Below are 19,048 nucleotides of genomic sequence, written 5' to 3'. Positions count from 1 at the left end.
GAGAAACTTGTTTCTCATGGTCAGAGTTCTTTAGCTGCCTTTTGGTAAACTCAAGAGTGGGCTGTCATGTGCCTTTTACTGAGGTGAGGCTTCCACCTGGCCACTCTACCATAAAGGTCTGACTGGTGAAGTGCTGCAGAGATGGTTGTACTTCTGGAAGGTTCTCCCATCTCCACAGAGGAACTCTGGAGCTCTCTCAGAGTACAGAGTAACCATCGGTTTCTTGTTCACCTCCCTGACCAAGGCCCTTCTCCCCTGATTGCTCAGTTTGGCCGGGCGGCCAGCTCTAGGAAGCTTGGTGGTTCCAAACTTCTTCCATTTATGGGGTATTGTGTGTAGATTGAGGAAAATGTTTCATTTAATCCATTTTAGAAAAAGGCTGTAATGTAAAAAATGTGGAAAATGTCAAGGGGTCTGAATAGTTTCCGAATGCACTGTAGGGAATAGGGTACAATTTGGGACAGATTCTATACATCTCAAACATTTTTGTCAGCAAGTCTACATATGCACAATGGCAGATTAATAAATCATGGAAAATAGTAACCAGATATGTGACAAACATTGTGAAAACCTTTGATAGTTTCTCCAATAAATTAATTGAATTTTTAAAAACAGATTTTAAGGGATTCCTGTTTCTATTACATTTTATTTTAGTTACAGGCATGAATATAGGCCACTTAGTTATCACATCAGTACCCAACTCTACTAAATGACATGGCAATAATTTGTTTCACTCTTGGCAAGGCCACCAATTCATCACATCAGTATTGTTCTCAAGAGCCAACATATTCTATGTGACTAGTGCCCTGTTTTTGTTAATCATGTCACATGACCTGGATTTTAACTTTTATTTTAAGCCTTTTCCAGAAATGAGAATTAGACCGAAAATGAATTTTAGAATAACGTAACAAAATGTGGAAAAAGTTAAGGGGTCTGAATACACTGTATGTATTTATACACAGTACCTGTCAAAGGTTTGGACACACCTACGCATTCAAGGGTTTTTCTTTATTTTTATTATTTTCTACATTGTACAATAATAGTGAAGACATCAAAACTATGAAGTAACACATATGGAATCATGTAGTAATCAAAGAAAACATATTTTGTATTTGAGATTCTTCAAAGTAGCCACCCTTTACCTTGACAGCTTTGCACACTCTTGGCATTCTCTCAACCAGCTTCATGTGGTAGTCACCTGGAATGCATTTCAATGAACAGGTGTGTCTTCTTAAAAGTTATTTTGTGGAATTTGAGCCAATCAGTTGTGTTGTGACAAGGTAGGGGTGGTATACAGAAGATAGCCCTATTTGGTAAAATACCAAGTCAATATTATGGCAAAAACAGCTCAAATAAGCAAAGAGAAATGACAGTCCATCATTACTTTAACACATGAACGTCAGTCAATTCAGAAAATGTCAAGAACTTTGAAAGTTTCTTCAAATGCAGTCGCAAAAACCATCAAGCGCTATGATGAAACTGGCTCTCATGAGGAACGCCACAGGAAAGGAAGACCAAGAGTTACCTCTGCCGCAGAGGATACGTTCATTAGAGTTAACTGCACCTCAGATTGCAACCCAAATAAATGCTTTACAGAGTTCAAAGTAACACACACATCTCAACATAAACTATTCCAAGTAGACAGCGTGAATCAGGCCTTCGTGGTTGAATTGCTGCAAAGAAACCACTACTAAAGGACACCAATAATAAGAGACTTGCTTGGGCAGAGAAACTCAAGCAATGGACATTAGACTGGTGGAAATCTGTCCTTTGGTCTGATGAGTCCAAATTTGAGATTTTTGGCTCCAACTGCCGTGTCTTTGTGAGACGCAGAGTAGGTGAACGGATCATCTCCGCATGTGTGATTCCCACCATGAAGCATGGAGGACTTGTGCTGGTGTGGGGGTGCTTTGCTGGTGACACTGTCAGTGATTTATTTAGAATTCAAGGCACACTTACCCAGCACGGCTACCATAGCATTCTGCAGCAATACGCCATCCCATCTGGTTTGTGCTTAGTGGGACTATCATTTGTTTTTCAACAGGACAATGATCCAAAACACACCTCCAGGCTGTGTAAGGGCGTGACGGAATGCTGCGTCAGATAACCTGGCCTCCACAATCATCCGACCTCAACCCAATTGAGATGGCTTGGGATCAGTTGGACCGCAGAGTGAAGGAAAAGCAGCCAACAAGTACTCAGCATATGTGGGAACTCCTTGAAGACTGCTGGAAAAGCATTCCTCATGAAGCTGGTTGAGAGAATGCCAAGAGTGTGCAAAGCTGTCATCAAGGCAAAGGGTGGCTACTTTGAAGAATCTCAAATATAAAATATATTTGGATTTTTAAAACACTTTTTTGGTTACTACATGATTCCATATGTATTAATTCATTGTTTTGATGTATTCACTATTATTCTACAGAACTATTATTCAATTATTCTACATAAGAACATTTTAAAAATAAAGAAAAGGCCTGGAATGAGTAGGTGTCCAAACTTTTGACTGGTACTGTATATAGTGGAAGACTGCTTCTATGACATTCTATTTTCAGTTTAAGTGACAGTCATGATTATAAGGCAATTTTTATTATAACATCAGTTCGCATAACCACCTCTACTCAACACATTTCAATGGCATCAATCTGAACAATTTCAGGCCCAATCCCAAATCAACCCCTAGACCCTCACCCTATACACTTGAGATCTAAGAGGATTTAACGGGTGTAAGCAATTTGGTAATTCATTCCAACTGGCCCTCTGGTAGGCTAGGTTGAAGTTTCACGTTATTCCTTAAACCCATCAAATCATATCCAATCTCCACAGGGTGTAAGGTCTAGGGGTCCATTTAGGATTGGGCCTCACTTTTGGCAAGGCCACAGATTCATCTCAAGTGACAACTTATTCTAAACGAGACACACAAACCCAGTAGAAACATGGCTCTCTGTCTCAATAGTCTAGAGTAGCTTCTTCTCCTCATCTCCTTTCCTTCATCTGCACTGATTAGGCTGGTCAGTTCTTGCAGATCAGTGCAGATGAAGGAGGGGAGGTGAGGATATGAATTTAGACTATTTAGGAATAACCCATGCGAGGTATTAAGATGTTTAAATTTATGTTACTTAACTTTAAAGTTACTTCAACAGGATTTAACTTACTTAAACTGGAACATTTACGCTCCAACACAGATTCCCTCACAAATACGAGGATCAATGACACAGATGGGAGTTGGTTCCCATTTACTTTGTAGTTAAATAGTGAGACATTATGCAGTTAACTGTATAGTCCAGACACTCACACAGAGATATTTTCGACAACAGTCCTCATGTAGTCAATTCAGTATACCAGCAGTTCCTGTGCAACGAATGACAGGACCGGATCGTGACAAGACTGACCACAGAACCAGGCCGAGGTTCTCTTGACTGAATGAGCCATGTCCCCCCTCTCTCCATGTCCGTCTGTCTGTCATTTGATCGACTTTATCAGGTCTCTCCTGTTCTGGAAAGATCCGTGTTCTGAGGAGCTCTGTCCTCTCCTCCTCGGACAGATAGTCCAGCCCGTGCTCCGACACCTAGCAATGGAGAGGAGGGACGGGAAATAATGTATTTAGAAATGAGGGATGGGTAAAAGTGGGGGTACCTAGTAGGGGGCCTTGAAGTCGAGTCAAGTTCAAGATGGGCTCTGCAACATTATTTTAGTGTATTACAATGTCTCTCAAATGTACAAAGTTAAGAGTCATAAATAAGAATGCTAAACATGGCTCACATTTCACCTTATCAAAATAGGATGGCACATTTTCAGAAAAAACATGGAAGAGTTTTAATCAGAAGACCATATCAAGTCAATCTTTATCATCTGAGGGACATTTGTTTGTTAATAATAAAAGACAAACAAGAGACAGTTAAGACACAATCACATTAGTGAAATCTTAAAACAAGAGGCTACAACATTAGGGTGCAAGACTCACCACGACTGGGGTGTATCCTAGGATCGCCAAATGACGCATCTTGATAGCCAGGTTGCCATGGGGACGGGAGCTACCATAACAGAAAGAGATCGGGGGTACGCAGAATACTGCAATTCTACATCAGGGGGAGAGAATACAAGAATAGTTTGATCCTAATTTGGATAACATTAATGTGACTGAAACAGTGATTGAATGCGTTTGAGTGGGAGCGACTACACCCTCAGATCTAATTCAGATTAACTGAATCGTATATTCCTGTAAATCTAACAGATGGTATTTGTTTCTTTCAAATACTTTAGCTCAATTGACTGAGCTTTCCGAGAGCCATGATATCAATGAAATAGTGAAGAAAGCAGGTACCATCGCACTCAACCTAAAACTTGAATAGTGTTTGTTTGGTGCATAAAGACAAACGAACAATAGTCCCCCCAAAAAATCACACTTAATATTTTGGGACCAATGGAATAGTCCCAAAGTGCAAAACAACCCTGTTCATATGACACTTCACATGGCTCGACATTAACGCTTGTCCTCGTCAGGGACAATAAAAAATATATTAAAAAATATATTTTTTCAAAGACCAAGAATATAGATTTAAATTGTCCGAATGGACAAGGGAAAATAAATATCACACAAAAATCACAACATCAAACAATTACTCCGCTCAGAATTGGATCAGAGGCCAACATTGTATTATTCAAATCTATTGATCATATACATAAATAAAAGCCTACATGTCAATGTGTAGGTGACATGCATATTGGCTACAGCCTCATGTCCAAACCAATGCTGACATGAGGAAGGCGCCAGAAAATGTAGCCAAACTTTAATGATACTTATATAAATATCGGCTAAACGCCAGTTATTGTTATGCTGGTGAATGAGGACCCAAAAGCGACTTAATAGAAACAGAGTCTTTATTCCAGTCTTAAACAAAAACCGATACTCCTGGATATTATCTTAGGTAAATCCAAAACAGGAAAACTGAAATCCTCTCGTCAGTAGAGAGGAACGACTGGAGACGCGGCCACAGACTGCAGGTCGCTTCGGGAAGGCACAGGCCGTAGCTGACATAGACACCTGCTCACACGCAGCATCTGAAGAAGGCAAAAACACGACAGGGCGGAACAAGGACACAGAACAGCAAACATCAAACAAGGATCCGACAAGGACAGAAGCGGAAAACAGAGGGAGAAATAGGGACTCTAATCAGAGGGCAAAATAGGGGACAGGTGTGAAAGAGTAAATGAGGTAGTTAGGAGAATGAGGAACAGCTGGGAGCAGGAACGGAACGATAGAGAGAGAGAGCGAGAGAGGGAGAGAGGGAGGGAGAGAGAGGGATAGAAAGAGGGAAAGAACCTAATAAGACCAGCAGAGGGAAACGAATAGAAGGGAAGCACAGGGACAAGACATGATAATCAATGACAAAACATGACAGTACCCCCCCACTCACCGAGCGCCTCCTGGCGCACTCGAGGAGGAACCCTGGCGGCAACGGAGGAAATCATCAATCAACGAACGGTCCAGCACGTCCCGAGATGGAACCCAACTCCTCTCCTCAGGACCGTAACCCTCCCAATCCACTAAGTACTGGTGACCACGTCCCCGAGAACGCATGTCCATGATCTTCCGTACCTTGTAAATAGGTGCGCCCTCGACAAGGACGGGGGGGGGGGGGGGGGAAGAAAAACGGGGGCGCGAAGAAAAGGTTTGACACAGGAGACATGGAAGACAGGGTGGACGCGACGAAGATGTCGCGGAAGAAGCAGTCGCACAGCGACAGGATTGACGACCTGAGAGACACGGAACGGACCAATGAACCGCGGAGTCAACTTGCGAGAAGCTGTCGTAAGGGGAAGGTTACGAGTGGAAAGCCACACTCTCTGACCGCGACAATACCTAGGACTCTTAATCCTACGTTTATTGGCGGCTCTCACAGTCTGCGCCCTGTAACGGCAAAGTGCAGACCTGACCCTCCTCCAGGTTCGCTCACAACGTTGGACAAAAGCCTGAGCGGAGGGAACGCTGGACTCGGCGAGCTGGGACGAGAACAGAGGAGGCTGGTACCCAAGACTACTCTGAAACGGAGATAGCCCGGTAGCAGACGAAGGAAGCGAGTTGTGAGCGTATTCTGCCCAGGGGAGCTGTTCTGCCCAAGACGCAGGGTTTCGAAAAGAAAGGCTGCGTAATATGCGACCAATCGACTGATTGGCCCTTTCTGCTTGACCGTTAGACTGGGGATGAAACCCGGAAGAGAGACTGACGGAAGCACCAATCAAACGACAGAACTCCCTCCAAAACTGTGACGTGAATTGCGGGCCTCTGTCTGAAACGGCGTCTAACGGGAGGCCATGAATTCTGAACACATTCTCAATGATGATTTGTGCCGTCTCCTTAGCGGAAGGAAGCTTAGCGAGGGGAATGAAATGTGCCGCCTTAGAGAACCTATCGACAACCGTAAGAATCACAGTCTTCCCCGCAGACGAAGGCAGACCGGTAATAAAGTCTAAGGCGATGTGAGACCATGGTCGAGAAGGAATGGGAAGCGGTCTGAGACGACCGGCAGGAGGAGAGTTACCTGACTTAGTCTGCGCGCAGTCCGAACAAGCAGCCACGAAACGGCGCGTGTCACGCTCCTGAGTAGGCCACCAAAACCGCTGGCGAATAGAAGCAAGCGTACCCCGAACGCCGGGGTGGCCAGCTAACTTGGCAGAGTGAGCCCACTGAAGAACAGCCAGACGAGTAGAGACAGGAACGAACAGAAGGTTACTAGGACAAGCGCGCGGCGACGCAGTGTGAGTGAGTGCTTGCTTTACCTGTCTCTCAATTCCCCAGACAGTCAACCCGACAACACGCCCTTCAGGGAGAATCCCCTCGGGGTCGGTAGAAGCCACAGAAGAACTAAAGAGACGGGATAAGGCATCAGGCTTGGTGTTCTTATTTCCCGGGCGATAAGAAATCACGAACTCGAAACGAGCGAAAAACAACGCCCAACGAGCTTGACGTGCATTAAGTCGTTTGGCAGAACGGATGTACTCAAGGTTCTTATGGTCAGTCCAAACGACAAAAGGAACGGTCGCCCCCTCCAACCACTGTCGCCATTCGCCTATGGCTAAGCGGATGGCGAGCAGTTCGCGGTTACCCACATCATAGTTGCGTTCCGATGGCGACAGGCGATGAGAAAAATAAGCGCAAGGATGGACCTTATCGTCAGAATGGAAGCGCTGGGACAGAATGGCTCCCACGCCCACCTCTGAAGCGTCAACCTCGACAATGAATTGTTTAGTGACGTCAGGAGTAACAAGGATAGGAGCGGATGTAAAACGCTTCTTGAGGAGATCAAAAGCTCCCTGGGCGGAACCGGACCACTTAAAGCACGTCTTGACAGAAGTCAGAGCTGTGAGAGGGGCAGCCACTTGACCGAAATTACGAATGAAACGCCGATAGAAATTAGCGAAACCGAGAAAGCGCTGCAACTCGACACGTGACTTAGGAACGGGCCAATCGCTGACAGCCTGGACCTTAGCGGGATCCATCTGAATGCCCTCAGCGGAAATAACAGAACCGAGAAATGTGACAGAGGAGACATGAAAGGCGCACTTCTCAGCCTTCACGTAGAGACAATTCTCTAAAAGGCGCTGGAGTACACGTCGAACGTGCTGAACATGAATCTCGAGTGACGGTGAAAAAATCAGGATATCGTCAAGGTAAACGAAAACAAAGATGTTCAGCATGTCTCTCAGTACATCATTAACTAATGCCTGAAAGACAGCTGGAGCATTAGCGAGACCGAACGGCAGAACCCGGTATTCAAAATGCCCTAACGGAGTGTTAAACGCCGTCTTCCACTCGTCCCCCTCTCTGATGCGCACGAGATGGTAAGCGTTACGAAGGTCCAACTTAGTAAAGAACCTGGCTCCCTGCAGAATCTCGAAGGCTGACGACATAAGGGGAAGCGGATAACGATTCTTAACCGTTATGTCATTCAGCCCTCGATAATCCACGCAGGGGCGCAGAGTACCGTCCTTCTTCTTAACAAAAAAAAACCCCGCTCCGGCGGGAGAGGAAGAAGGCACCACGGTACCGGCGTCGAGAGAAACAGACAGATAATCCTCGAGAGCCTTACGTTCGGGAGCCGACAGAGAGTATAGTCTACCCCGAGGGGGAGTGGTCCCCGGAAGGAGATCAATACAACAATCATACGACCGGTGAGGAGGAAGAGAGTTGGCTCTGGACCGACTGAAGACCGTGCGCAGATCATGATATTCCTCCGGCACTCCTGTCAAATCACCAGGTTCCTCCTGAGAAGAGGGGACAGAAGAAACAGGAGGGATAGCAGACATTAAACACTTCACATGACAAGAAACGTTCCAGGATAGGATAGAATTACTAGACCAATTAATAGAAGGATTATGACATACTAGCCAGGGATGACCCAAAACAACAGGTGTAAAAGGTGAACGAAAAATCAAAAAGGAAATGGTCTCACTGTGGTTACCAGATACTGTGAGGGTTAAAGGTAGTGTCTCACATCTGATACTGGGGAGAAGACTACCATCTAAGGCGAACATGGGCGTGGGCTTCCCTAACTGTCTGAGAGGAATGTCATGTTTCCGAGCCCATGCTTCGTCCATAAAACAACCCTCAGCCCCAGAGTCTATCAAGGCACTGCAGGAAGCAGCCGAACCGGTCCAGCGTAGATGGACCGACAAGGTAGTACAGGATCTTGATGGAGAGACCTGAGTAGTAGCGCTCACCAGTAGCCCTCCGCTTACTGATGAGCTCTGGCTTTTACTGGACATGACATGACAAAATGTCCAGCAGAACCGCAATAGAGGCAAAGGCGGTTGGTGATTCTCCGTTCCCTCTCCTTAGTCGAGATGCGAATACCTCCCAGCTGCATGGGCTCAGTCTCTGAGCCGGTGGGAGGAGATGGTTGAGATGCGGAGAGGGGGAACACCGTTAACGCGAGCTCTCTTCCACGAGCTCGGTGACGAAGATCTACCCGTCGTTCTATGCGGATGGCGAGTGCAATCAAAGAGTCCACGCTGGAAGGAACCTCCCGGGAGAGAATCTCATCCTTAACCTCAGCGTGGAGTCCCTCCAGAAAACGAGCGAGCAACGCCGGCTCGTTCCAGTCACTGGAGGCAGCAAGAGTGCGAAACTCTATAGAGTAATCCGTTATGGATCGATCACCTTGACATAGGGAAGCCAGGGCCCTGGAAGCCTCCTTCCCAAAAACTGAACGATCAAAAACCCGTATCATCTCCTCTTTAAAGTTCTGATAATCGTTAGAACACTCAGCCCTTGCCTCCCAGATAGCTGTGCCCCACTCCCGAGCCCGACCAGTAAGGAGTGATATGACGTAAGCGATCCGAGCTCTCTCTCTTGAGTATGTGTTGGGCTGGAGAGAGAACACAATATCACACTGGGTGAGAAAGGAGCGACACTCAGTGGGCTGCCCAGAGTAACATGGTGGGTTATTAACCCTAGGTTCCGGAGACTCGGAAGACCAGGAAGTAGCTGGTGGCACGAGACGAAGACTCTGAAACTGTCCTGAGAGGTCGGAGACCTGAGCGGCCAGGGTCTCAACGGCATGACGAGCAGCAGACAATTCCTGCTCGTGTCTGCCGAGCATTGCTCCCTGGAACTCGACGGCAGTGTTGCGAGAATCCGTAGTCGCTGGGTCCATTCTTGGTCGGATCCTTCTGTTATGCTGGTGAATGAGGACCCAAAAGCGACTTAATAGAAACAGAGTCTTTATTCCAGTCTTAAACAAAAACCGATACTCCTGGATATTATCTTAGGTAAATCCAAAACAGGAAAACTGAAATCCTCTCGTCAGTAGAGAGGAACGACTGGAGACGCGGCCACAGACTGCAGGTCGCTTCGGGAAGGCACAGGCCGTAGCTGACATAGACACCTGCTCACACGCAGCATCTGAAGAAGGCAAAAACACGACAGGGCGGAACAAGGACACAGAACAGCAAACATCAAACAAGGATCCGACAAGGACAGAAGCGGAAAACAGAGGGAGAAATAGGGACTCTAATCAGAGGGCAAAATAGGGGACAGGTGTGAAAGAGTAAATGAGGTAGTTAGGAGAATGAGGAACAGCTGGGAGCAGGAACGGAACGATAGAGAGAGAGAGCGAGAGAGGGAGAGAGGGAGGGAGAGGGATAGAAAGAGGGAAAGAACCTAATAAGACCAGCAGAGGGAAACTAATAGAAGGGAAGCACAGGGACAAGACATGATAATCAATGACAAAACATGACAGTTATGTTTGACAAATATAGGCCTAATAAAGGATAATTAACATTAACATCTAAAGCTTGATTATGTCGAATTACTCGAGGCACGGTTTGTTCAGATCAAATGGTCACAAGACCGGTGAGAGTGAAGGATAGTGCCTGTTGCGCACCACACATCACCCACCTTGCATCTGAGCGGAGGTTTTGAAACTATTTAACCATAAACTTCATTGTATAAAACCGAGACGTTTTATGTCATTTTCTGAAGCATGTCTTACGTTGTTTCAAAGAAGCCTTGCTAAAATACGACCATAGAAAGAGGGAATTATTTTATAGACTAAATACTTAATATGTAATTGAAACCAGCATTATTCTCACAATAAATATCTCTCATATTTTATAGCCTAAATACTTAATATGTCATTGAAACCAGCATTATTCTCACATTCTATTGGTTTTCAAATCAATGTTATAATACTGTCCAGCAGCTATAGGCATAATCTTAGTCACATGAGTAACACATGCTAGTTGATGCATCTTTAGATCTCCCTTTTCTTAATTTCTGTCACACGCTTTTGAGAATGGTGTTTTCACGCTAATTGCATTTTGGAACATTCGCACGTAGCCGACAGCCATGTGTGCATTGTTGAGCTTATACTGTATTATGAAGAAATAAAACTTTATCAAAATGTAAAGCTAAATGGTCTGATCTGTTGTATCAGCCTCATTGCCTTAAAAAAAATGATGTGCAGTTGTTGTATGAATTTTGGATCTGTCCTCCCAGAACACAATATTTTCAAATCAAATCAAATTGTATTTGTCACATGCGCCAAATACAACAGATGTAGACCTTACTGTGAAATGTTTACTTACAAGCCCTTAACCAAAAACGCAGTTCAAGAAATAGATTTAAGAAAATATTTACTAAATAGACTAAAGTAAAAAAATAAAATAATGTAAAACAATAATATAACAATAACGAGGCTATATACAGGGGTACCGAGTCAATGTGCAGGCATACAGTTTAGTCGAGGTAATTTGTACATGTACAGATAATAATAATCCGTGAGTAGCTGCAGTGTAAAAACAAACAAAGGGGGGCAATATAAATTGTCCGGGTGGCCATTTGATTAATTGTTCAGCAGTCTTATGGCTTGGGGGTAGAAGCAATATTAGCCACTGTCAATGTAACATACCGAAACAAAATGAACTATGCAAGACTTAGTATGCAAAACTAACTGTGCAAGAAATTTTCTTGTATATTGGAGTAGGATTTTCTTGTACATTGCACATTGGAGTAGGATTATATTTCATTGACAGTCACGACCCGTACTCTACACAAACCGGTGCGGCATAACCAATCAGAGCTGCAGTAGGCCTATTTGCAAATAGCCATTGTCATATATGGATCTGTGCCATGAGTTATTTACTCAGAAAAATTAGAACCTAACACTAGTCAACAATGGGTGAGTGGTTGTGTCCTACAAGAGCACAAAATGTGTGCATTTCTAGCCATCTTTGAAAAACGAGTAAGGTAAAGAACTTTTTTTTGTCTTAAAGGGGCAGTGTTGTAGTCAACAGGCAAAGGGTAGCATAATTTGTCTGATTCTCTGTAATAATGGTATGGGAATAATAATGCATTTTAATTTTGAAAAGTGGTTTCTTGCATCAAACAACAACATTCAGTCACCTCCTTGTCTGAAGGACAGGTGGATAAACAGGTTAATGTCAAGCCCTGCATGTTTTTTCCCCAAAAGTCTCATGGAATGTAGGCCTACAATGAACACCACACATTGGATGCTACTGTAGGCTGAATGATAGAACAGCTATTTCCATAATAAAACGTTTTGGGGTGCATTTTTCTCCATAGTTTTTGATGGTAGGCCACTCTGGTAGACCTACATTTTGATCAAATATTAGTCTACTTGGCCGGGTACAGCCTGTGGTCACAGTAAACGCGCGCCATAGGTTGCACAGAATTTTCACAACGTTCAAGTTTGCGCTCAGCAGACCTGAAATTTGCTCAGTGCCTAAAATAATTTAGAGGGAACATTGGGACCAAGCTAACAGTGAAGTCCTATTTACCTATGAAGTATAGGTCTTTGACCATCACACCCCCCTGTAGCAGCACTCCTGGGTGATGCTCTGCAGGGTCATAGACAGCCCTGGGTTAATGGGCAGGTCGTTAGGGGCTGGAGAGCCCAGTGCCTCGGGAGGGACGGTCAGGGGCTTAGGGAGAGAAGGTGGGTCCAGCCTGAGACACAGGTCCACTATCTGCAGCTTTTTTCCCATCCCCTTCTGCAGCCGCCCACCTGTACGGACATGGAGGACAAGGGGTCAGCTGGTTGGATAGGTTTAAGTAAGATGGTAATCGCATCCTCTTGCCTTCTTATTGGCTGGGTAGAAATATTGCCATATTGCTTACACCCATATCTGTATTATAATAATGTATAATAGATGTATAATAATGTTTAATAATGATTTATAAGTATTTTTTCTAAATCTAATTATTTGAAAATCTAATCAGATATGAGCATCTTAATTTAGGCTGACAGTGCCTGACCTCTGGCACTGATCTCCTCCAGTGTCTCCTGCTGCAGCAGCTGTTCCAGTGGGGCGGCGGGGAAGTGGCCCAGCAGACTCAGGCAGTAGACCACCTTCAGCAGCTCGCAGGCAGCCATCTTGGGCAGGTAGGACACCACCACGTGGGTCACGCCCACCAGGAACCTATGGCCAGGGAGAAACCAGTCAGGTCAAGAGAAACATATAGAGTTAGGTTGCATTCAGCGGGATATGGTGGTAATTTGTATTATGCGACTGTTATGTGGCTGCTTTGAATATTGATTGACAACCCATCTCCATTTACAAATACAGCTGTAGCTGTGCACACTGCAAAAGTGCTATATAAGCACAGAGATTACTGTAGGTTCCATCAAAATGTAGCCTTGCTTCCTCTGTTTCTTGCGGTAACTATTGATCTGTAAGTAATTGAATAAGTGAGATACATAGTTTCCACCCTACTGCTTCAACTTTCACCAACCTAGTCGAATCAGTAAATACTGTACCTTAAGGTGGGAACAATGGAAGCCTGCATTTAAGGTATTCGAACAGGGTCTAGGCCTCTGTAAGTACAGATAGCCATTCTTTAACTTCGCACATTAAGGTAATGCAGAGAAGAGGGAGGAGGGAAACGGAGATGGTATGGCGAGTTAGAGACCATAGAAATAAAAATGTCAGCAATGGCATTCTATTTCTATGGTACATTCTAATTCTATGGTGGAGACTCACGGCTCTCTGTAGCCCTGTAGGTTGTGGTTTAGGGACGAGTAGGTCTTCAGCACGCTGAGGACGTCTTTGAGCCCCAGGGCGTCCGGGCTCATGGTCACTCTCTCTGCGAAGGCGTCCAAATTGGCCGTGGGGCAGAACACTAGATCCTCAAACGCTGACAGGAAGAGAATCACTTACAATCGACAGAACATGTTAGAGGAGAAGAGTGTTAGAGGAGGGGAGTAATCTTACGACTTCAAACACAGACTCTTAGGGATCAATATCACCACTGAACAGTATTCTAGGTGCTAGAAGCTATGGGAATCTTATCAAAGGCCGGTGTATCAGAAACAGTGCTCCCATGCTGCATAAATCTATGTAACTGTATTAGGGTTGGGCGATGTCAACCTTTTCCCCATCGTGATTATGCACTCCTAAAACATTGTGCTATATCAAATCAAATCAAGTTTACTTTATATAGCCCTTCGTACATCAGCTAATATCTCGAAGTGCTGTACAGAAACCCAGCCTAAAACCCCAAACAGCAAGCAATGCAGGTGTAGAAGCACGGTGGCTAGGAAAAACTCCCTAGAAAGGCCAAAACCTAGGAAGAAACCTAGAGAGGAACCAGGCTATGAGGGGTGGCCAGTCCTCTTCTGGCTGTGCCGGGTGGAGATTATAACAGAACATGGCCAAGATGTTCAAAATGTTCATAAGTGACAAGCATGGTCAAATAATAATCAGGAATAAATGTCAGTTGGCTTTTCATAGCCGATCATTAAGAGTTGAAAGCAGCAGGTCTGGGACAGGTAGGGGTTCCATAACCGCAGGCAGAACAGTTGAAACTGGAACAGCAGCAAGGCCAGGTGGACTGGGGACAGCAAGGAGTCATCATGCCCGGTAGTCCTGACGTATGGTCCTAGGGCTCAGGTTCTCCGAGAGAGAGAATTAGAGAGAGCATACTTAAATTCACACAGGACACTGGATAAGACAGGAGAAGTACTCCAGATATAACCAACTGACCCTAGCCCCCCGACACATAAACTACAGCAGCATAAATACTGGAGGCTGAGACAGGAGGGGTCAGGAGACACTGTGGCCCCATCCGATGATACCCCCGGACAGGGCCAAACAGGAAGGATATAACCCCACCCACTTTGCCAAAGCACAGCCCCCGCACCACTAGAGGGATATCTTCAACCACCAACTTACAATCCTGAGACAAGGCCGAGTATAGCCCACAAAGATCTCCACCACAGCACAAACCAAGGGGGGGCGCCAATCCAGACAGGAAGATCACGTCAGTAACTCAACCCACTCAAGTGACGCACCCCTCCTAGGGACGGCATGAAAGAGCACCAGTAAGCCAGTGACTCAGCCCCTGTAATAGGGTTAGAGGCAGAGAATCCCAGTGGAGAGAGGGGAACCGGCCAGGCAGAGACAGCAAGGGCGGTTCGTTGCTCCAGAGCCTTTCCGTTCACCTTCACACTCCTGGGCCAGACTACACTCAATCATATGACCTACTGATCCTACTATAGGATGGTATCACCCCCTATTGGCCAACCGCCCCCTCCCCACGATAAAAAAAGAAGCGAGCACAAGCTTGCATGCTACGGGAGGGATGAGATCAATCCTGACATTGGCAAAATATATTTAGTGGAGCTAAATCATTTCTAGTAGCCTATTCCTCTCAGGTGGAGCTGTGGCATGAAAGAAGTGGGCGGGCATGTCTGTGTGTCCTGAAGCGTGCAGATGGAGCAGGTGACAGTCAACATCATGGGCTGCAGAGCAAGCAACTCTGCTGTCCTTAAAACTGCATAATTATAAACTGATTCACATTTTTCCTAATCCTCCTCTCTTATTAGGCCTAGGCTACTATGAGTTTAAGGTAGGTTGCACATTCAAATAAAAATGTATTTGTCACATGCGCCGAATACAACAGGTAGACCTTACAGTGAAATGCTTACTTACAAGCCCTTAACCAACGATGCAGTTTTAAGAAAATACCTAAAAAAATTCAAGTTGAAAAAAAGTAAGAGATAAGAAAAACAAATAATTAAAGAGCAGCAGTAAATAACAATAGCGGGGCTATATACATGGGGTACCGGTACAGAGTCAATGTGTCAATGTGCGGGGGCACCGGTGTCGAGGTAATTGAGATAATTATGTACATGCAGGTAGGGTTGTTAAAGTGGCTATGCATAGATAATAACAGAGAGTAGTAGCAGCGTGGGGGGTTCAAATAGTCTGGGTAGCCATTTGATTAGCTGTTCAGGAGTCTTATGCCTTGGGGGTAGAAGCTGTTACTAGAATAATATGGAAATAGGCCTAGGTCAACTAGGCTACAGATCGTTTTCTTTCACAAGCTTTCCTCAGCGGTAGCCTCAGTTTTCTTTAAATTTTTAACTCGATTTTTCCATCTTGGTATTGTTTGCACAATTTCACTTCTTGTGGTCTGAAATATAAATTTGTCATTCAAAATAAAGTTGTGATTGAGAAAAGCATAGACTCCAACTTACATAATTGTTCACATTTAAAAGCAGAAACTTTAGGACAAACACTATTAGAATATTTGGTAAATACTTTTCATAACTTTAATTGGTCTTAATGCTTTTATGATATTTAAATTAGTAGGATTAGACTTTTGACAGTTTGGTTCACAATGGCAAAGATGGATTTTTTTTTACAACCTTGCATTATTTCTGTTACATAATACATTGATCAACTAAGTTTTGTTCAAATTTCTCATTAAATGTTTACATCTTGCTATTGTTTCTCCTCTCTCAATATTACGTTAGGCCTACCATATTTGTAGGTTATTCAAAAACAATTTACAACTTTCTGAGATAATCTAACAGAGCTGTAGGCTAATTGTTTGATCATGAAATAGAGCGGCTGGAGAAATCATCCGCTACTGGAGAGAGAAAAAACTAAAACATTTTATGACCGGACATTTAGCGCTGCTTTGGTGAAACTTAAAAATGTCTACATTGTTCTCTTGCATTGTGTAAATATAACATGAATTGAAATAGGCTATAGCAAATAAGAATATAGGCAATATTACTCGAAATTGTGTAGCTAAGGGGGTAAGCAGTATAGTATTAATATATATAGTGTAGTATAGAATACTGTAGTATGGTCAATTATACCATAGTATACAGTAGTATAGTACACAGCAGGGCTGAGCGATATGGCCAAAATCTCATATCCGATATAGGTAATTTCATATCCTGATAACGATACACATCACGATATAAATTGAATGAATAAATAGTTTATATAAAATGACCACATGTAAAGGCCTATTTCTTATTACACTTTGAATTAAACTCAACAAATAAAAGGTACTTACTCATATTTTATAATTTCTCCTTTTATTTAGAACCTTTGTGCAAATTTTCAATTAAGCATGTAACAAAATATAATATATCAAGGTATAAAATCTAAAAAGGTAAATAGAAAACACTTCAACTATAGTTGCAAACAAAATAAATATATATTTTAGGCCTATATTTATTTTGTTTGCAACTATAGTTGAAGAGTTTTCTATTTACCTTTTTAGATTGTATACATTGATATATTATATTTTGTTACATGCTTAATTGAAAATTTGCACAAAGGTTCTAAATAAAAAGGAGAAATAATCAAATATGCCTAAAATATATATTTATTTATTTTTGGGGAGGCTTACCTGTTTTGCATGTTATTTTGGAATGAATATGTGTCACATATCAATTTGCATTTGGTACCTTGGGTCGAGTGTTAGCACCAACTCACGAACCCCCCGTTTCTCGACCATGTAAATTGGGGCCATGTCTTTGCAGATGTAAATTGTAACCGCAGCCGTTATCTCCTTCCATCTTCGTAATTCTTTGCCGTATGGTGTGCCGCGGGCAAAAGCCTCCTGCAACGTCTGAGTCGGGGGTTTGTTTTGAGCACTCAACTGTACTTTTTTGGGTCTCATCCGTAGACTCTCTCCGTACTGTTTCACATGATTCTTGCGTACTGGTAATAGAGATTAGTGGTGTTTGTTTGAGCCTGTTGTCGGGACCGGCCTGCGGCATATTTGGCAGAGGGCGGTTTTCTGGTCCGTGTCAGACTTTTCATACCCAAACCACGGCCATGCGACCGAAGTAGCCCCTCTTTCAGGTACGTGCTCCATGTGTCACGTTCACTCTCCTCCATGTTTGTTTGTGTTGCAAAAGACCTTCCACACCGCACGCAGTCAGAGATGGCGGTGAACAGGACCACGTCTCTGTAGTGCAGCTCCTTATAGGCCCTCAGCACATCCACCAGGCGGTTGAAGGGGACTCCGTGGACGTGCTCTGTGATGCAGGAGTGAGGAAGATAAGAGTACAGTAGTCTTTCACATAAAAAATAGTTGCACCATTAGTTGGGAATGATGAGCCGACACACTTATAACTGATCCTGTGAAACAAACACATTAGGCAGAGTACAGTGGTTTACGTCCACTGGTTTCCAGTCAGTCAAGTCTGGCATGTAGGATTTGTGTCTCACCTGCAATCTTTCTGCTGCAAGACGGCCAACAGTGGCTTGAGACAGAAGCCCATGGAGGCCAGCGTAGTGATCATATGGGAGTTCGGAAGAGTGAACTAGTCTGCCAATGACAGGGCCTTTCTCTGGATGGAGGTTTGGCAATAGAAACATTGTTATTACTGGTCAGGGCCCATATTCACAATCTCAGAGTAAGAATGCTGATCTAGGATTTTTAGAGGTGACCCCATTTCGTCGACCGATATTTTTTTAGTCGGGCAGTTGCACAATAATTTATCAAATAAATGCTGCAGTAGCTGTTTTCAAAGTATTTCCGCCATTTTGTTTAATAGCTGGTAAATTAATCGTACCAAGTCAAAGAACTACGAATCCTATATAGCCTATTCCACCTTGCGCGGCAACACTGCCTTGTTGGGCTGTGCGCACGTGAAGAGCTGAGTAATCATTTTTAGAAGCGCTGCGCACAGGCATAAAAGTCTACTGAAGTGAGACTTTGTCCTTGTGTTTCTTGTTTATTCACATTGTTTTGTTCACATGCTAGGTTGTTTTCTATGTTAGAGTTTCAACTGCCAAGGAAGAGAAGACAATGCTTCTACTATTAATACTCAATCTCACAGCAGGCACAAACATGTATTGAGTCGCTCTACCAACGTAACCTCGTGAAAATGTTTGTCTCAGCTGTGATATTTTGGTTAAAAGACTCAGATCACAAAATAAGAAAATGAAATAATATACAACATTACTTCTAACTATTAATACATGTATTGTTTTAGAAACATTACAAAGCATGTTCATACATTTTTTGTGTTTTGTTAGTGTAATTTTTGCGGGAAAAATATATTTTGGCTGGTAGATTTTTACATCTACCTGCCACAGTGGCTGTTCATTTTATGCTCTGAGACCTAGGCTACTGGCCTGCGCGCAGTAGGCAGCCACCTCTGTGCTAGTGGCTGTGTGAAATGCATGCGAAGACAAATTCCTCACGTGCTCTGAGGCTTTCTTTCCCCTCACGCTCTCTCAACGGCTCGCTAGACAGAAGCAGGAGCTGTGCATG

General features: G+C 43.9%; 1 protein-coding gene and 1 pseudogene across 1 annotated transcript in view; one reads left to right on the top strand and one right to left on the bottom strand.

The window, feature by feature from the left end:
• Nucleotides 1–19,048, top strand: part of LOC139532128 (tubulin beta-4B chain-like) — a 394,248-nt gene that overhangs the window by 365,448 nt on the left and 9,752 nt on the right. The window lies entirely within an intron of this gene.
• LOC139531403 (FAST kinase domain-containing protein 2, mitochondrial-like) lies at nucleotides 630–18,440 on the bottom strand (annotated as a pseudogene).

The sequence above is a fragment of the Salvelinus alpinus genome, chromosome 10 (assembly GCF_045679555.1).
Source record: "Salvelinus alpinus chromosome 10, SLU_Salpinus.1, whole genome shotgun sequence".
In the NCBI taxonomy this organism is placed as follows: domain Eukaryota; kingdom Metazoa; phylum Chordata; class Actinopteri; order Salmoniformes; family Salmonidae; genus Salvelinus; species Salvelinus alpinus.
This window is presented reverse-complemented; position numbering and strand designations above follow the sequence as displayed.